This window comes from Catharus ustulatus, chromosome Z (genome assembly GCF_009819885.2).
Source record: "Catharus ustulatus isolate bCatUst1 chromosome Z, bCatUst1.pri.v2, whole genome shotgun sequence".
NCBI classification, from domain to species: Eukaryota; Metazoa; Chordata; class Aves; order Passeriformes; family Turdidae; genus Catharus; species Catharus ustulatus.
In genome coordinates, this window is record NC_046262.2 from 30,397,255 (window position 1) to 30,414,497 (window position 17,243).

General features: G+C 33.4%; 1 protein-coding gene across 48 annotated transcripts in view; it reads right to left on the reverse strand.

The window, feature by feature from the left end:
- PTPRD (protein tyrosine phosphatase receptor type D) overlaps positions 1 to 17,243 on the reverse strand; it is a 1,216,292-nt gene that overhangs the window by 899,404 nt on the left and 299,645 nt on the right. For all 48 annotated transcript variants that reach the window (XM_033085150.2, XM_033085149.2, XM_033085148.2 and 45 more), the window contains exon 4: positions 5,876 to 5,983. The gene's annotated coding sequence lies outside the window, so the exon portion shown is untranslated. The remainder of the gene's footprint in view (positions 1 to 5,875; positions 5,984 to 17,243) is intronic.

Below are 17,243 nucleotides of genomic sequence, written 5' to 3' on the forward strand. Positions count from 1 at the left end.
TTAGCCGTTCTTCACAGGACACGTCTTCCTGCTTTTTCATTAGCTTTGTTGCTGTCCTCTGCATGTATTCAAAGATCTTAAAATCCTTTTTTAGTTGTGGGGCCCAGAACTGCTCCAACCTATCCAAATTCCTCTCCAAGGGTTCTTGTTGCTCAAGAGTTAAGAGCACCTCTCAGTTTAGTGTCATCAGCAAACATACTTTCTTTCCTTCTGCATAATATAAGGTCTGGACCAGCAATAGTGTTAGACTTTCAATATTTCAATTATGCCAATAGTTGTTTTTTTTTTTGCATATAAAAGTGTTACCTTTTCACTCTTAATAAGGCTTTGTCACCTTAGCATACGGGCAAAGACTACACAGTCACATGTAGAAGCCATGTACATATTGGGGTATCCTCCATGCAGATAAAAACTTAGGGAATATGTAAAAAGATATTTCCAGAGGCAAAAAACCTTGCAAAATTTTTGCTAGAATTTGAAGCAGTATTGTGAAGAATTACTCTGATTTCTAGTGACAGAAGCAATAGTTTACCTTGAGTAAAAGCTGTATACTTTTAAAGAAATAATGAACATAACAAGATATTTTATCCAAGCTTCACCTAGGATACAACTGACCAGTTTTAAGCTTCAATTTTAGTGTTCAACTCAAGGCAAATAACTTTGCATGAAAATAGTCAGCTTGAATGTCTGCACAAAGCTCTACTGTGATCAACTTAACATGAGCAGATAGTATCTGCCCAAATTTATATCACAAGAACACCCTATCCCAGAACTCAGTCAAGTATATTACCTGACTTAGAAGATATATAAAAATTCATATGAGAAGGTGTGTGTATCATATGAACTACAGATGTATGACAACTTTCTCATAGCATCAGTCTGTACAATATGATTAAAAATACCAGTATTACCATTGTTATAAATGGCTTTAATTTTTTTTTGCCTTTTTTAAACACAAATCCTTGCTTGTGGAAGTGAAAATGGACTATTTGTTTTCTGTATTACTGGCAGCTCTGCACAAAGCGCAGCTTCATTTCCAAGATCCTAAGACAGGATCTGGAATTGTATCTCCCTGGACTTCCATGTATTTCCTATATTACATTGGGAAAATTAATTTCTTTTTCTTCACCTGAACTTTGCATTTATATAAAAATAAGAGTAGTTTCACTCCACAGGAATTATGATAATAGACAATGTCAGGTTTCCACATGAAATGATACTCATTATTATTATTATTCACATGCCATCTCTGTTTGGTCTGCTCTTGGATTTCTTAATTCATAGTTTGCATGTGTATTGCACATACAGTGCATTAACCATCAGCAAATTCTCCAGTTATAAATATGCAAAAGTATTTAAAATTCTATCTTTGTAGATGTTCTTGTTTCAAAGATTTTTTAAGAATATGTTATTTACATAAACATTCTACTTTTCGGAAGATACTTTTAAACTTATGGAAAATGCTGTCAACCCTTAATATTAATATAATAACAGGCCTTATTTTAAGAACTGCAGTCAAAATTTTCATCATATTTAAAGGGAATCAGTTTCCTCTTTTATCTATATATAATTTCAAACTTGTTACAGACGAACAAACAGTAAACAGAACTTCTTACAGACAATACCATGTAAACAACAGCTCCAAAACTTGTAACAACAACTCATGCTCCTACTCACTACTGGCCTATTCAAAACACTAAAAAAGAGGGATACAGAAGATAAGCTTTTTTTCTTGCCCTCATTTATGACTTGAATCAATCCAGAGAAATGTCATCAGTACATACACAGTTTCTCTTTTCCCACGTCTAAGGGAACTGCCAGTTGAATGTCTCTACATTCTGTTATCTTCACACATATAAATGGTACAATAATAAGAGATTACAAGATTAAGAGACAAATCACAACCAATTAGACCTTGTCAAATTTTGTCATCACACAGGAAAGCTGCTAAAATGTTAACCTTGACCTTCAGCATGTATTAAAATCAGGACTATCAGTTGATAATCAGATAAGTGCTCTCTGTGGAAAGAATAGAAGACCTCATCCAGTGAGGGTACTAAAAGCTTGTGAAAATTTGATCCTGATGTTATCCAGATGAAAAATGTTAACCTTTCATACACATGAAATCTGAAACCCTGGAACAAGGGTCAAGAGAAAGAGGTTCCATTTTGGGCCCCACAGGACACTCCTACTGTCAAATGCTCACTTTTCTGTGACCTTGCTCCCAGATGTAGAATGAATACAACAGTATTTCTTTTCCTTGCCTTTTACTCTATCACTGGGACAAGGATGGCCTAGAAAGAGACAGAGTATTCTGTGTCAGGCTGTTTTAAACTGCTGTAACATGCATAGCAATAGCTCTATATCCTTCATTTTTTTGGGTTGTAATTTTGTCACTCATATTGTAAGTGTCAAGCTAAATAGTTTAATGTACATAAATTTCATTTTTAATCAAAAGTAGTTTGTAGCTTTAGGTCTTGTACTTTTCTCACTAGAAGTAGTGGTGAAATATATAACTTAACATATTCATTGTTCATATGACTTTCCCTTATGTTCCAGAGTATATAGATATCTTAAATAATTTAGTCATCACACTCTCTTAATACTGATTTCTTTTCACCATATGACAGCTAATATTTGGGAACAATTGAATGATACATACTGCATATATATACCAAAGTAAAAATGAATCTGGGAAGCTCTTAGTTGTGGTCTTCTACAATAGGCATCATGTCCCCATTCAAGACTAAATTTCTGATATTTTCACTTACTCTTCATACTTTGCCTCAAGAAAGTTATCTTGAAATACAAAATAAAAAGAGATCCATATGCTATGGTAGAGAGCTATCTCAATATCTCACAGGCTATCTTGCAGTCAGTTTCCATTCCCAGACCACAAAGGTGAGGTCTAATCCCATTACATCAGTGCCTATCTCATACCCAAAGCCTACCAGATGTGATCTCACAGTATGAACAGCAGTGCAAAACCACTTTCTGCTAGCTTCATCCTTCCTGATTCAGTCCAGGGTATGAGACTGCTTCTTCTGGTGTACTACTGCCTTGGGGAAAGCCTAGTGGCTCCAGAGGTCCCCGGTTCATCACTGCAGAGCGGCTCTCCAGCTGATCAGCATCAGCCTTTACTCTTGCTTCCAAGATGCAGCACTTCATATCCATTTTTATGGGGTCAGATAATTTGTCTCTGCAGAAGCCCTAAGTTCTACTATGTTGATCTCTTCATAAACATTTTGAATCTTCTGCAAGCATGATGAGAATGAAATCTGCACCATTATTCAGATTATTAATGAAGAACATTAAACACTATTAGTCTTGGTAATTACCCTAGAAAGAAAGTAAAGCTTTCTGGTCACTCATTAGGCTTTCTATTATAGATCACAATAGTAAGAACAGCAGTCCAGGCCACTGTCACACTGTAGGTTGCTTATCCAGTTCATATATCACCTGCCTTTAGCAAAGGTACTAAGAAAGCTACATCAAAGGACTTCATGATGTCAGGGTAATCAAGTGCTGGCATTTTTGCCTGTCCACTGTCTTCTCATCAAGGCTATCACATTGGATAGGTATGATTTGCACAGACCTGGCAGCTGTTAAAATATAAGATGCTAAATATCTGTTATATGCAATTATTGTGATATTTCTAAATTAATAATTTCAGTTTAAAATAAGAAATTACTAAAATAAAGCCGCTATAAATAACTATGATCTCAAAAGGGATGTGTATGCTATTCAAATTCCTCATCAGAATGTTGCGGTTTATTCATCACTTTGTTTATTAACTCTGATAATTCTGTAATTTTTTCTCACACCTGAGAAATATTTTGAGTTTGTGAGACACATAGAATCATGTAGTAAATAGAATGGATTAAATATTCAATAAAATTTAGTGCACTGACACAGAAGCAGTGGTGCTAATGCCACCTTGCATGTGATTGAGAAATAGGTAACATCCAATATACTTCCACATTGCTTCTGCTTATTATATATGTGTCTAAGAAGTAAAACCTTTTTGCTGCTTGAGAACTGGATAAACTTTTGATTTCTTTGTCTGACTTTAGAATATTGAAATACTGAGTAAATTACTTTTAAAAATATTCTTACTGTTTATACCACAAATGATTGATTTGTGCCACAAAACAGAAGAAAATTATTTGTTTCTAATATTTCACTTTTAGCACACCTTTAAAAATCCCAATCTGCTCCATTCACAGTAAGTGAAAATGTTAACAAAATGAGTAAGTTGGCAAATAGAAAAATTATATATATTTCATATAGGTATACATATACGTATAACTACCAGTCTCCAGAATACCTGGGAAATGGTCACAAGGTAATTATATTCCAGGTTGAGATCCTTCCCCTCTGTAAGTATGTATCCTATGCAGAGTGGCTTTTGACAAAGATGTGTTCAAATCATATGGGACATTGCTTATTGGTTTCTTCCTCGTCATTAATTAGATAATGACAAAGAACTCCCCTTCTCAAAGTCTCAGGGTTTTTTTATGTAAGGTCTTGTTAGGATTCATCTTTTTCAGAAGCTACTAGCAAATATTAACACACTTTATTCAATACATTTGAAAACCTATGAAGAGTCCTCTTTCTTTTATTCTATGTAGCAAATACTACACATGAATGATAACGTACCTTGGTTTGCCTAGCAGTGGACCAATAAAAACATACATTTAAGTTTCTCAGTATTTCTAATAATCAGTAAAGCAATTGTTTATCCAAGACAAATTCTGCCACTAAAAGAATTTAGCTTCTCTGTTAGACCATGTCTATGTAAATATCTTTAAATGTATACATTCTGAGCAGTTTTCAAACTTTCAAGTGTTTGTATAATGTGAGTTAATTGTTTGCTTTACAGTGACACCAACATGTTTTCAGACATTCAACAATTTTACAGTAGCGTATCTTTTCTTTCTCTCTGATAAATGAGCATATTTTATTGATACTCTGCCTTTACGACCTCTTTGTTTCTTCTTCCTTTTCTCTTTTTCACTCTTTTCTTCTTCTTCCAAGCTAGTACCAGGTTTCTGAGCAGTTTCTCAAAGGGGAAAACAGATTTTCACTAAGAAATTATATTGTGAGTGAAAAGCAGATCTGACAAACCATCCGGCCTTTATCTTCTCCACTATTTCCTACTAGCTACAAGAAAAGTGGAATTTTTTTCGACATCTAGCAGGAAAGAAAATAAAACTCTAAGTACAACCGAGATACCGGTACTCACGAATATTAAAAATCTAAGACTAGAAGGATGAGAGATGCCCTTTAATGTGTGTGCATAATGCCTGTGTGTGTGCGCCTGTCACACTGCTGTCACCTTAGCTCTTACCACATGAAGGACATGTGGACCTCCCTCAGAGATAATTTTTGGACCACTCAGGCTTCTTACTCTGTTCTTCACCCACAATTGTCTCCCAGTAATGCAGTAGTAAGTAAGATTAATTTAATTGGCACCTAAATAATCTTACTTAGGGTATTTTTTGACCAGTTTGTCTTCTGCATCAAAAGACTACTTTTTATCTACATTTTCTTGATCATTGAATATTTCTCCTATGTTCATGTTTATATTTATATTTTATAGTAAGTTTCATTACTTTCAAATAATACTTTTAATTGTCCAGAAAGGAAGAGGAATCAGAATGAAATGGCATCAAATTTGCAAAATAACATTAAGAACAGATGAAGTTACATACTGATTTAAAGAAGTGTTTAAGAATTGTACAACAAGGGAAATCAAAGTCCTCTACAGTGCCATAGAAACTGTATTTTTAATTTGTGTTTTTTGCTAGAAATCAGCAGGCTTTGTAAATTTAGTCCGAGACGAATCTCCAAAAATGTGTAAGACAACACTTACTTGGAGTTGAGGCTGATCAGTTCTGCCACAGCTGGTGCCAACATTCTGTCAGTCAAATTCTTAACTTGGTTGTAAAGGGTGAGGAAAACTGTTGTTTTTTACTCCCACCTGGAATGAAATACATTGTCAGTTATTGTTTTTCTTCCCTATCTTCGAAGTGCAATAAGACATATATTTATCTTAGCCTGTCTCATTAGGAGGTCATCAAAATAATTATGCAAAGGGTGGAAGCATAAACTATTTTCACTCTTTGAATTTCTCCTTGATTGTGTGATATGATACACATATAAATAAGTGCTCTAAATAATAATTTATTTAATGTATATTTATTCATATATATATATATGTTTATTCACATAACGTATGTGTTTTTAAATGTTGCTTCTGCAGAAATTAAAGTCAGAAAATTTAGAAAGTAGAAGTGGCAAATAGAAGTGTTTCAGAGCAAAGTAGTTTAAATTAGGTATCTAAATAACAAAGTTTCATTTTTATTTTGCTCTTGAAGTACCATTTCTTTTTTCAAGTTTTTTCACCTTATTAGAGACTATGGGCTTCAAATTTATGACAAAATTATTCATAAAACAAAAGTTAAAAAAGTTCTCAATTTTAAATTGTTCTCTATCACCTTTAAAAGGAAATCAAGAATTCCTAAATGACTAAAACAGCAACTAATATAATTTATATGCTATGATATTTGTTATATTCATTATATATATTCTATTCTATTCTATTCTATTCTATTCTATTCTATTCTATTCTATTCTATTCTATTCTATTTATTATATTATATTTATTATACTATATTATATAATATTATATATGCATCATTCTCCAAGAAGATGGGGAAAAGGAGATTCTGAAAATCTTAGGCAAATCACTTTAACTTAAGTTCCTGGGAAAAAAATTATAGCATCATTTTTTTTGGAAGCTATTTGCAGGCAGAAGGACAAGCAGTAGCAGCACGGTAACAGAGAGATATCTGAAGGGGCAGAGATATGCATGAAGATATGTGGAAAAACACAGAGGTAAAAACTGACATTCTTTACACCTAGAACATATAAATATTCAGTAATGTTGTTGTCTTGTGACCATATATGTCTGTCCTTCCAACCAAAAAGAAAACTGAGCATATTACAACAGCTGTTTTGCAACACTGAAAGAATTTCTACAGCAGGCATAATTTTTCAGAATCTCGCTGACTTAAAACAACTTAATAGTGAGCTTGCATGCAATGGTACCAATACAGACAGAACAGTAATGTTCAGAAAATCACAGATGGTTCATAAAATTTCAATTCTTTATCCATCAACATTCCCTGCTGTAAAGGATATACAGTTTATGAAGGAATGATAGGTTATAAAGACTGTACAGGAAGATAGATTAATGGTATATAGTTAGTTATTCAATGCTGTATATAAATATTGGTTGGAGTGGTGCTGCACATCTGACAAATTTATGGCCTTTCATTTAGAGTGTAAATATTTTGGAGAACTAGACTTTGTCACATACTGACATTATTTTCTGAATTAATGTTATTTTATTGAAGGCAAATTGAACATCTTTATTTCATCAGAAAAATAACTATGCTCTAAACTAAAAAAAAAACAAACAGTAATGCTTTTCCTGTCTTCTAATTGTTTAAATAATTCATTAGTTCAAACCAATTGAAATAATCCTATAAAATTAATATGCCATTTGCTAAGGAGTTGAAAGCTTCTTTTACTGTTTCTAAATCTAGTATAAGGAAACAAATTCCTAATCTTAGACATATATATATATAATTCCAAGAAATTAAAAGTCTACGTTATTCCAGAAAAACTTTTCAGCTTCAGACTTACATAATTAGCAAACTCATTTTCTCAGAAGTGCTTTTGTAGCTGCTCCTTCAATACAAGCTTTAGTGGAAGTTATTTATGCATAAATCCTCTGTTCAGACAAATTTAATTTAAAACACTTGCAGATTTGACCACAAATAACTATCAGTACAGAACTACAGTAGGGCTTTTTTCCTGACTCCTGTAATATTTTTGAATTTCAAAACATTTATTCACAGGTGGAATTACAAAAGTGTTTGAGGACTTTGTCAGAAACCCAATAATTTTTCCAAAAAAAAGTACAGAGAAATATAACTATGGCTTTTTGACATTTTTAGACTGCAAGGTTAAATGAGTAGAATGTGCAACTGAGAATTAAATCTCTCCAAAGCGTTTCAAAGATAAATCTGCTTTGCTGTGTATGTCATCACAAGTTGCATCTTGAAATCAATTAATAATTTCTTAACAGAAATTATTCTAATGGTATATGTCCAAACAACTTTAGTCTGGAATTTCCCAAGGTAGAAGAGTTCAGGAGAACCTGTGATAATTTACTAATCACTGAATCATCACCAGAGGTTAAGAGGTAAAAATCTCTTTTTTGTTACTCCTAACTTGAAATTGGGATACAAACTCTTGTAGGAGCATCATGAGGCTTTTCTCTCACACTTCAACTGCTGTAGGGAAACAAACTAGGCACACGTTTTCCATTCCAGTGAAGCTAGAAAAAGGCTACTTTCTCTCATATCTTTTCTTTGTTAAATTTTAAATTAAATTTGATTTATTTAAATGCATTTCATCTTTTCCTATGTCTTTTCTTGGATTCTCTTCTCCTCTATTTTCCAAGAACTCAGTTTCCCTTTCCCTTGGTTTCACTTCTACACATTCAGTGTCAGCAAACATATGAACATTTTCACATCTTCTTGCCAATCAACCCCGCAGTTGGTTTTTCCTCTTTCTTAACAGGGATGCAGTTGGTGAAAAGTTATTTTTGCCTGTATTTTGCACTTGTTATCAGCTGGGAGCAGAAGGAAAGATCACTTCGGCTCCTGAATGAAAGCAACAGATAAGCATGATGCTGTGGGCTGTCTGTTACCTCTGTTAGCCACTAACAGAGCATTGTGCATTATTGCCTCTCTCTTCTATGATGTATGCTGAAATTCCCTGCTAGCAAGTCTGAAAAATTTACATTTTCTCAGAAAACAGGCTGAGAAAGCCTGATGCCAATATATAGTTGACAGTGTTAGAAAAGAGGTTAAGCTTCGGCACCGGTGTTTACATATGTACTTCTGGCCACAATTAATTCCAATATACATAATTCATACCTATAATACTGCTCCACAAAGACAAAAGCTAGGCAGTAAAGGAAAGCTTATGAGGAGAAGCAATACCTCTTATTAGTTCAGTTGATTGAAAAAAATTACAAGATTCTGGCACAAAAGCCCTTGTTCAAAGAAATATAGGAATGGAGAAGATTTCAGATATGCTAGATGCCACAGGGGACATGGACATTATATCTTCTTTGAGAATTTCTTTATAAAATCACAAGACATAACATGAAGTCTTGCCTCAGGCATCACAGAAACAACACATCAGTGAACATTCCCAATGTTTATGTGATACTTGTGATTTCTGAAAAAGGGAAAATAGTACACGTGCTATCATTAGTATTGCAAATTAGATTAAAAAGCAAATTATTTATTAAAAAATATGTGATATTATTTTAACTTCCATAAATACTACAGAGTTCAGTAAGCCTTTCCTTCTTTCTTTCTTTGGAGAGAAAGGGTGGTTACATGAGATAATAACTTCCCTTTACAAAAGTTAAATCTTTTTTCTTTGTCCATTCACACATGTGGGATATGACATTATATATTATATACTATACAGCCTGCCTGTTTTAACAACACATCCATATTTACAGTTATATAAGCTTTTCTAACTCTGAAATTTCATTTATTCCACATATTTTTATTGGCATTTGTGATTTGCAGATATATGTATGTGGAGACCGTTCATGTTTCCATTATCTTTTATTACACATAAGGAAGCATCATCAAATTAATAGAAATAATAACATCAAATTAATAAATCAAATTTATGAACACATCTTACATAAAATTTCCATCCCTGAAAGTGATACCATTTAAGAGTAATTTTTTCTTTCCCAGTGATGGAATATTTATGCATTTGAGAGTTTAATTTCTTTCTTTAGTAAAATATGTCAAAACATTTTCCATTGAATAATTTCCTACCGACACAATCATACAATTTAGAAACAAAATAAACAAGCAACAAAAAGAAAGAACAAAAACAAAAGTGAGTTCAAATGAAATGAAAACTCAAATGAAACCTTTTTAAAAGTTTGCATATATTGTGTTTATAAGTACATAACTAAACTAAAAGCATGGCACAGAAAAAGTACAGAAGTCAGAAAAATACTAAAATGCACTTAATTTCTGCTAGTACTTTAGGACCACAGTTCTAATTGTACAACATAACTTTTTAACTGGCAACACTAGCATGCACACAAAGAAAGAAAAGGAACATGAACCTATTATTTTTCCATGTTATATGAATTTTGGAACTTTTGTTCATTTTCATTCATTCAGTTTATGATATTTACATTACTAAACACTGCAATCCATGATAAAATTTCCTATTTTCTCTTTGTATGATTAATCACTGTATCTTTATAAAAACTCTACTTATCAGTAAAAATTCATGTACCTTTATACCTTGATTCTCCTTTTGGAAAGAATAATAAGGAACCCGTTTTAGCCTATCATTCAAGAGAGAATGAGCTTATTTGCTACCCTCAAAGTTGTAAGTTCTGCATCATATTTTACTGGCCTCTCAAAAGAAATTTTCCAGGTTTCTTGACCTAACAAGAAGAAGCTCATCAGCTGCAGTATCTTTTAGTGAGATTGAAAGTCCTTATAATGAGACAGCAAGTCCTTATACTACAAGGGATTACACACTTGAGACAAGAAGTAGTTTCACAAAAATACAGGGGAAATACAGAGACAGCAAATCTCTAACATATCTTCACAGAGTGCTAAGTGTTAATAAATACATTGATCCAGATTTCAGAACTTTAAGTGACTGAGATTCTCACATTCTGATTTATGCCAGAAAAGTAATATCTTTGCTATGAAATTATGAAAGCAAATTTCTAAAGCATAGTGGAATTATAAGAGTTGATTTCTGAGTACAGATTTTAACATCTCTGCCTGTTCCAAAACTGTAGTAGTTTACTAACTACTTGAAATCATAACCAACTATGAATCTATAGAGATTTTGATTATGCTTTTAAATATTTTGTCATGATAATGCAATAGTCCTACATATAAACATTTCCTGCCTGTTGTAGCAAGATACTGGGGAGGAAAGCTGCAGGGGTGGTTTCTGTGAAAGTAGGGACTTTCACAAATGGGACAGAGAAATTCCAGGCAGCTCCAAAATAGATCCATTGCAGAACATAGCTTAATGCATCAACAAAGATGATTCTACTTCCCTGATAAGGTATCTTGGAAAGGGCAACATATACCATGTAGCAACTATGAGACACAGGAATGAGAGAAAATGAGAAAAAACTTACAGACACTAAGATCAGGGGAGAAAGAAGGAAGATGTGCTTCCAGCACTGGAGTGGGGATTACGCTGCAGCCCATGGAAGACTATGTTGGAGAACATATCAACACTATAGGCCATAGACATCTCCATACTACAGAAAAATATGTCCTAATGGAAGCTGTGGATTGTGGAAAGAGAATGTGAAGAGGAGTCAAAGTGGCAGCGTATTTCCTCACAAGACCTACAGCCCATGTGGAACTCATGTTGGAGTAGTCTATTCCTGAAGGACTGTACTCCAGGGAAATGACCCATACTGGAGTTGTTACAGATATAGGATATAAGGTAAAGTGAACGACTTAGATTTCCTTGAAGTTCATTGTGTTCTTATCTAACTAGAAGTATAAAGAAATTATTTAACTTCACAGTTACAATGTTTCCTAAAATGGTACAGATTTTCCAAACTGTTTATTTTTATCTTAAATTTATAATAATTAAATCTGTGTTTCATTGGTTCATCTTATTTATCTAATTTTAACCAGGTCATTTTCTAGTGTGGTATAGTTCTGTCCTCAAAAGAGTGCAGAGACATTAACAGATGACAAGAATATTCAATCTTATTTCAATCTTATGATAAGGAGAGGAAGTGAGCAAGTGGCTGGGTGGAGATATGGCAGCAATCCAAGGTCAACCACAACAATTGTCAGCCTTTTGGTCTGAGCATTGCCAGTTGGTAACTTCCCTTTCTCAGAGTACATAGGGGTAATGATTGTATTCATTTTTCCCTGAGTAGGTCATGACATCAAGGAAGGCCATACGTGTTCCTCTTCTCTAGGTTTTAAGCATTGAAAGGATTTTATTATTTGAAACATACACAGATAATTCCAACAAAACTGAGCTAAGTTTTGCCACTTCTTGTCAAGAAGTCATTTATTCTGACCATAAAATTTAGAAGCTGAAAAAATAATTTTCACATTATGTCATTTCAAGACCTCCATCTATTCATTTTGCTGTAAAGAAAATTAAAAAGTTGAAAAAAATCTCTCAAACTCCCCATCTGAATTATCACGGAAAATTTGCTACTCAGATAAAAATCTGATGATCAGCATGACCTTGATTATGTCAGCAGATAAAAATATTTTTTAAGGGTCTTTTTATCTATCTTTTCTTCCAGTCTATAGTTGCAGCTATCGCTTCTGGTTCTTCGGAGGAAGAGCTGAAATAATATATCTAACCAATTACTCATCAAGACAATGTACTCCTTCACTTTGCTGATAACTGGTTAAAGCCTTGAAGCATGAAATTTGATTTTGTTACTGGTTTAATATATAGATGCAAGTACAAAGAACATTAAAACGTCAATGTATTAAATTTTGTTTTCTTCAGTAGTCTTGAAAGATGATGATTATGATGATGGTGAGGAGGAGGAGGAGGACAAAAATGAGGAATTGGAGATTTAAATACATCACAGTCCAAATGAACCAAAGCAGTCCTATATTTATTAAAACTATGCACAGAGGTTATAAAATCTTCTGGAATGAAATATACCTTTGAAATAGTTGTTTTAGCAAAGGATTGAAATTTGCATTATTCTGTTAATATTTAGATATCTCAACTAGAACATTTATTTCTAATTCTAATACATGTGTAAAAGTTGGGTCTTAATAACTGGTTTTATGTCTTCATTTTGTCTTCAAAGCTAAACAGCTGTCCTCTCCTCTCAATGACAGTAGTGTGCATATACATATATATTCATGCAGAATTCATCCCTCAATCATCTCTCTGATTAAACTAGACAACTTAATCTTCAGAGGTCTTGAATTTTAAGGGTCACTTGATTCTATTTTAAGAATGAAAGCTGTCTTCCATCCCTGGCAAACAGATCTATCCTTAATAATCATGGTTGAGTATAATATATAATCGTCACTCATGTATGCTGCAGTTTGGTATTTCTTAAATAAATTGTCCTATCTTTTAATATGAAGACATGGAGAAATTAATGCATATGGCAGGAAAATGACAGAAAAGACTGGAAACTGTTAGCTACTAAAATAAAATACAATTCTACTTCATTTTGATACTACCGACTTTTATTATTACAATCATAATGGTGACCAAACTGCTTATAAATACTTCTCAGGATAAGAAGCAGCAAATCCAGAAATTTCTCTACCAATCTTAAATTGTAACTCTAGAGCGAGATTCAGTTTATAATCAACGAAGTCTGTGAGAAATACAATAGATAAGGTAGCTGCAGTCACCACAAACACTTCCAAATGAGAGGAAGAAGGAAAAAAAAGAAACTTTACATACAGTTTCAGCATACTACCAAATCCCTGCTTAGATCACACTTATTTTCCAATGTGATTTTTAAGATCATGTTCATTAAATTTAAAAGCATACAAATAAACAAAAAAGCAAAACAAAACAAAACAAAACAAACAAACAAAAAAAACCAACCAACAAACAACAACAAAAACAAAACCACCACAACATGCAAGTTAACTCCAGAGCTGAAAAAGAAGATACAGTAGTGCACTTGGATGAACTGGTTGAACAAATTGCCTTCTGATGTGCTGATATGCAGCATCATGACATGAGGGAAGGATGGCTGGTGATGAATTCACAGACAAAAAGTACTGTAAATGCTTTTCTATCACAAAGCCATAGAATCATGAATAATTTGGGCAGGAAGGGAACATGGGAGTGATTTTCCTAGTCCATTTCTCCACTTAAAGCAGAGAGAACCATGATTGTATTGCATATTGACAAGTTTGGAATGGAGGTAGTAAAAACAAGGAACTCCATGGAATCTAGTTCTCAGAATCTGATTATCAGAAAAGTCATGTATTAAGTAGGGTTTCCTTGAGTCTTCTAGAAGCTGTAATGCTGTAAACCCTAGCAAACACAGCTTAATAACGGAGAAAGAGATAGTATTAAACTTCACATAACTATTAAAGTTTGAATGCTGATTTTTTTCTGTTTAAAGATAAAAGTCACCCCTTTGATTTAAAAATGGAATAACACACTACCTCTTTTGTAAAGAGGATCATGTTTTCTATTTTTTCTGTTACCAAATACAGCACACACTCTTTTTTTTCTATGTCTACAAGTGCAAGAAATAAAGGATATATGTGTTAGGTGGTGTATAAATATGTGGTTCCTCTGAGGCATATGTAAAATTCAAGCAGGAAGGAATTTAAAGTGAGTAATAATAACATATATGTGTATATATAATATGCATTACTGTAGCAACAATATTATATAAAGGTTTAGTTTAAGAAGACTAACAGACATTGACAGAGAATAATGTAGTAATTGTAAGCCAAGTAAGATGACTGAAATGTTAATCTCAGTAAATATCCCTGATTACTCCTTTTGACATCTTTTTTACTTAATAATGATTATATTTAGTCCTAAAAAGCAGTCAGCTGATACATGTATCCAAATGTTCCGACAGTCGATGTTATCTAAAATATGGTTGCATAAGTTTAAGATAGATACTTCAGATAATCATATTTTATTTAATGTATATTTTATGATGTAAATGAAGATATAGGTCATCAAACTGACAAATTTTCAGAAATTTGAGTGATAATGATGATGATGATGATATAAAGCATCAGACCTTGACCTTATGAAACTCATAGAGCTGCAGCTCCAAAATGTTTGGCAATCATTTCTTGACTTCTAGACCTTTGCTAAAGCAAGATACAATCAGTCTGAATGAAGGCAAAGCCAGCAGATCCTAAAACTCTGCACTGTTGGATTGATCTAAAATTTTCTGTGAATCAAAACTTGCAAAAGTAATACTTAGTAGGGTTTGGGATTTGAAGAAAAAATGTTTTATGCTTTGGAAGTTCGAAATTCTTACTTTATCCTTTATTATTATTATTATTTGGCTTCCAAAAAATAATATGCTTGGGTTTTCTGGGATTTCTAGTGGACCGTGCTTAAAGTTTCATGTAAAATTCAACTCCAGTGCTTCTGAAAATATAGACCAGATAATCCTAACAAGAAGCCTTACTGAATGTCAGGGAAAGAGCCCGAGTTCGTTATGAAAGGATAAACTCAATCAGAACTTTCTGTTCTCCTGAATATACTGTTCATCACCACTCATTAGTCATCCAAACCAATTCAACCAAATGCGCTTACCAGTGTCTTTCGTTTATAAAGTATGTATCTGAAATGTACTAGTGTAATCAGGCCAAATGTATCAGGTGTACTCTAAATTTCCTTTTACTTGATAAATATTGTGAAAGGCTAGTTTAGTAGGAAAAAACACATTATCAAGAAATGATGTGATTACTAATAGGTATTTGTAGGATAAAGAATGGTTATTCTACTTAAACAATTTTAAAGAGTGGCATAAATCCATGTTCAAAAATCACATGGATGGATCTATTTTTAGGCTTCACACAGCACTGATAATTTTTGCATAGCTCCAGAAGAAATACAGAAATCCAAATAAAAAGATCCGCAATTTATAAACTTAAGACCACCTTTCTTACCCTTACTTGTACTAAAAAATCTACTTTAACAAAAGTTATGATTGAAAAGATTATAATTTATTTAATAACCCTAGGCATAAAGGTGTCTGGCTTATTTCTAGAATTCTTTGGTATTAGATATCCTACTCTGTCTGTTTTTGTGAATCAATCTGGGAATCTAAATTGGCTATTGGAAACACATACAAAGACCATCAAAAGCTACAATAGTTTATATCAGGAATCAGAACAGCTTCTGTCTGCTTCCAAGAATTAGGGAATGGTGAATGTGTTACCAACTCAGAAGCAGCATTGAAGATGTGATCTGGAGTAATACCTGTTCAGATAAATTGTATGTATCTGTCATCAGAGAACTGACAACTAGACTTGCTATGAATGCAGTCCTTTATAATTTACTTTGAATGTAAAAGTTATGCTGGAAAGGATGAGAAAAAATAATTTCCTCCTAAACTAAAAAAAGTCCTCTCACAAAGTTATACATAGAGCAGATTTACTTGAGTGACACTTTCTTCCTTGTCAATGATAAAATATTGATGAAGCTCTTTCCAGTCATCCCATCATCATGGGTCTGTGTTTGACCCTGGCTAGAATTATCCGGCACAATCCTGACACCCACCTGCAGTCTGATTTGACAGCTAGAATTCAGTCTGGCCTTATTCCCACACAACTGGGTGATGTCCTACTCTGGTGCAACCTTCAGGAATCCCCACCACTCCTGGCCTCAAGATATCCTTTATCCCACATAACACCCTGAAATATATTGTAGAAAGTTAGATCATAGGAACACAAGACATTTAACATGTTTAACACCTATATTAATTATATGGATGATAGAGAAAAGGCTCAAGCCAGATGCCATCAAAGTATGTACAGATCTGAAGGGAGAGTTCAAAGATGATGCGATCAGGCTCTTTTCAGAGGTGTCTAGTGCCAGGATCAAAGGAAATGAGCAGAAACAGAAGTGTAGAAAGGTCTTTCTGAACAAAAAAACCCCTCTTTTTTCCTTTTGGGAATCAACCACTGAAAAAGGTAGACCAGAAATATTGTGGGGTCTCTGCCCATGTAGATAAAAAGCCATTCTAGACATATATCTTGGAAACCTGGTCTAGGTGACCCCGCATTAACAGGGGTTATTGACTATGTTTAATCCAGAGGTTCATTCCCATTACAACCTTTTCTTATGACTGCTGGCTGAATCCTCTCTATGCAGTAATAGCTTTTGACATCATAGCTTCCATTCATTGTCTTGGTTTCTTCTATCTGAAAGGAAGAGCTAGTTTTAAATCTTAAAGTTCTTCTAATATGGTAGGTGTAATAAATGTTTCCAAAACCTTCTTTATGGTTTCATTAGGTAATAACTTGATCAAAATTAATTTAAGCCATTCATATGTAAAGAGAAGAACTTGCTGTGGTGCAGACTGAATAGTCAGTAGACTGAATGAATAGCTTTAAACACCAGAGCCTACTGTTCCT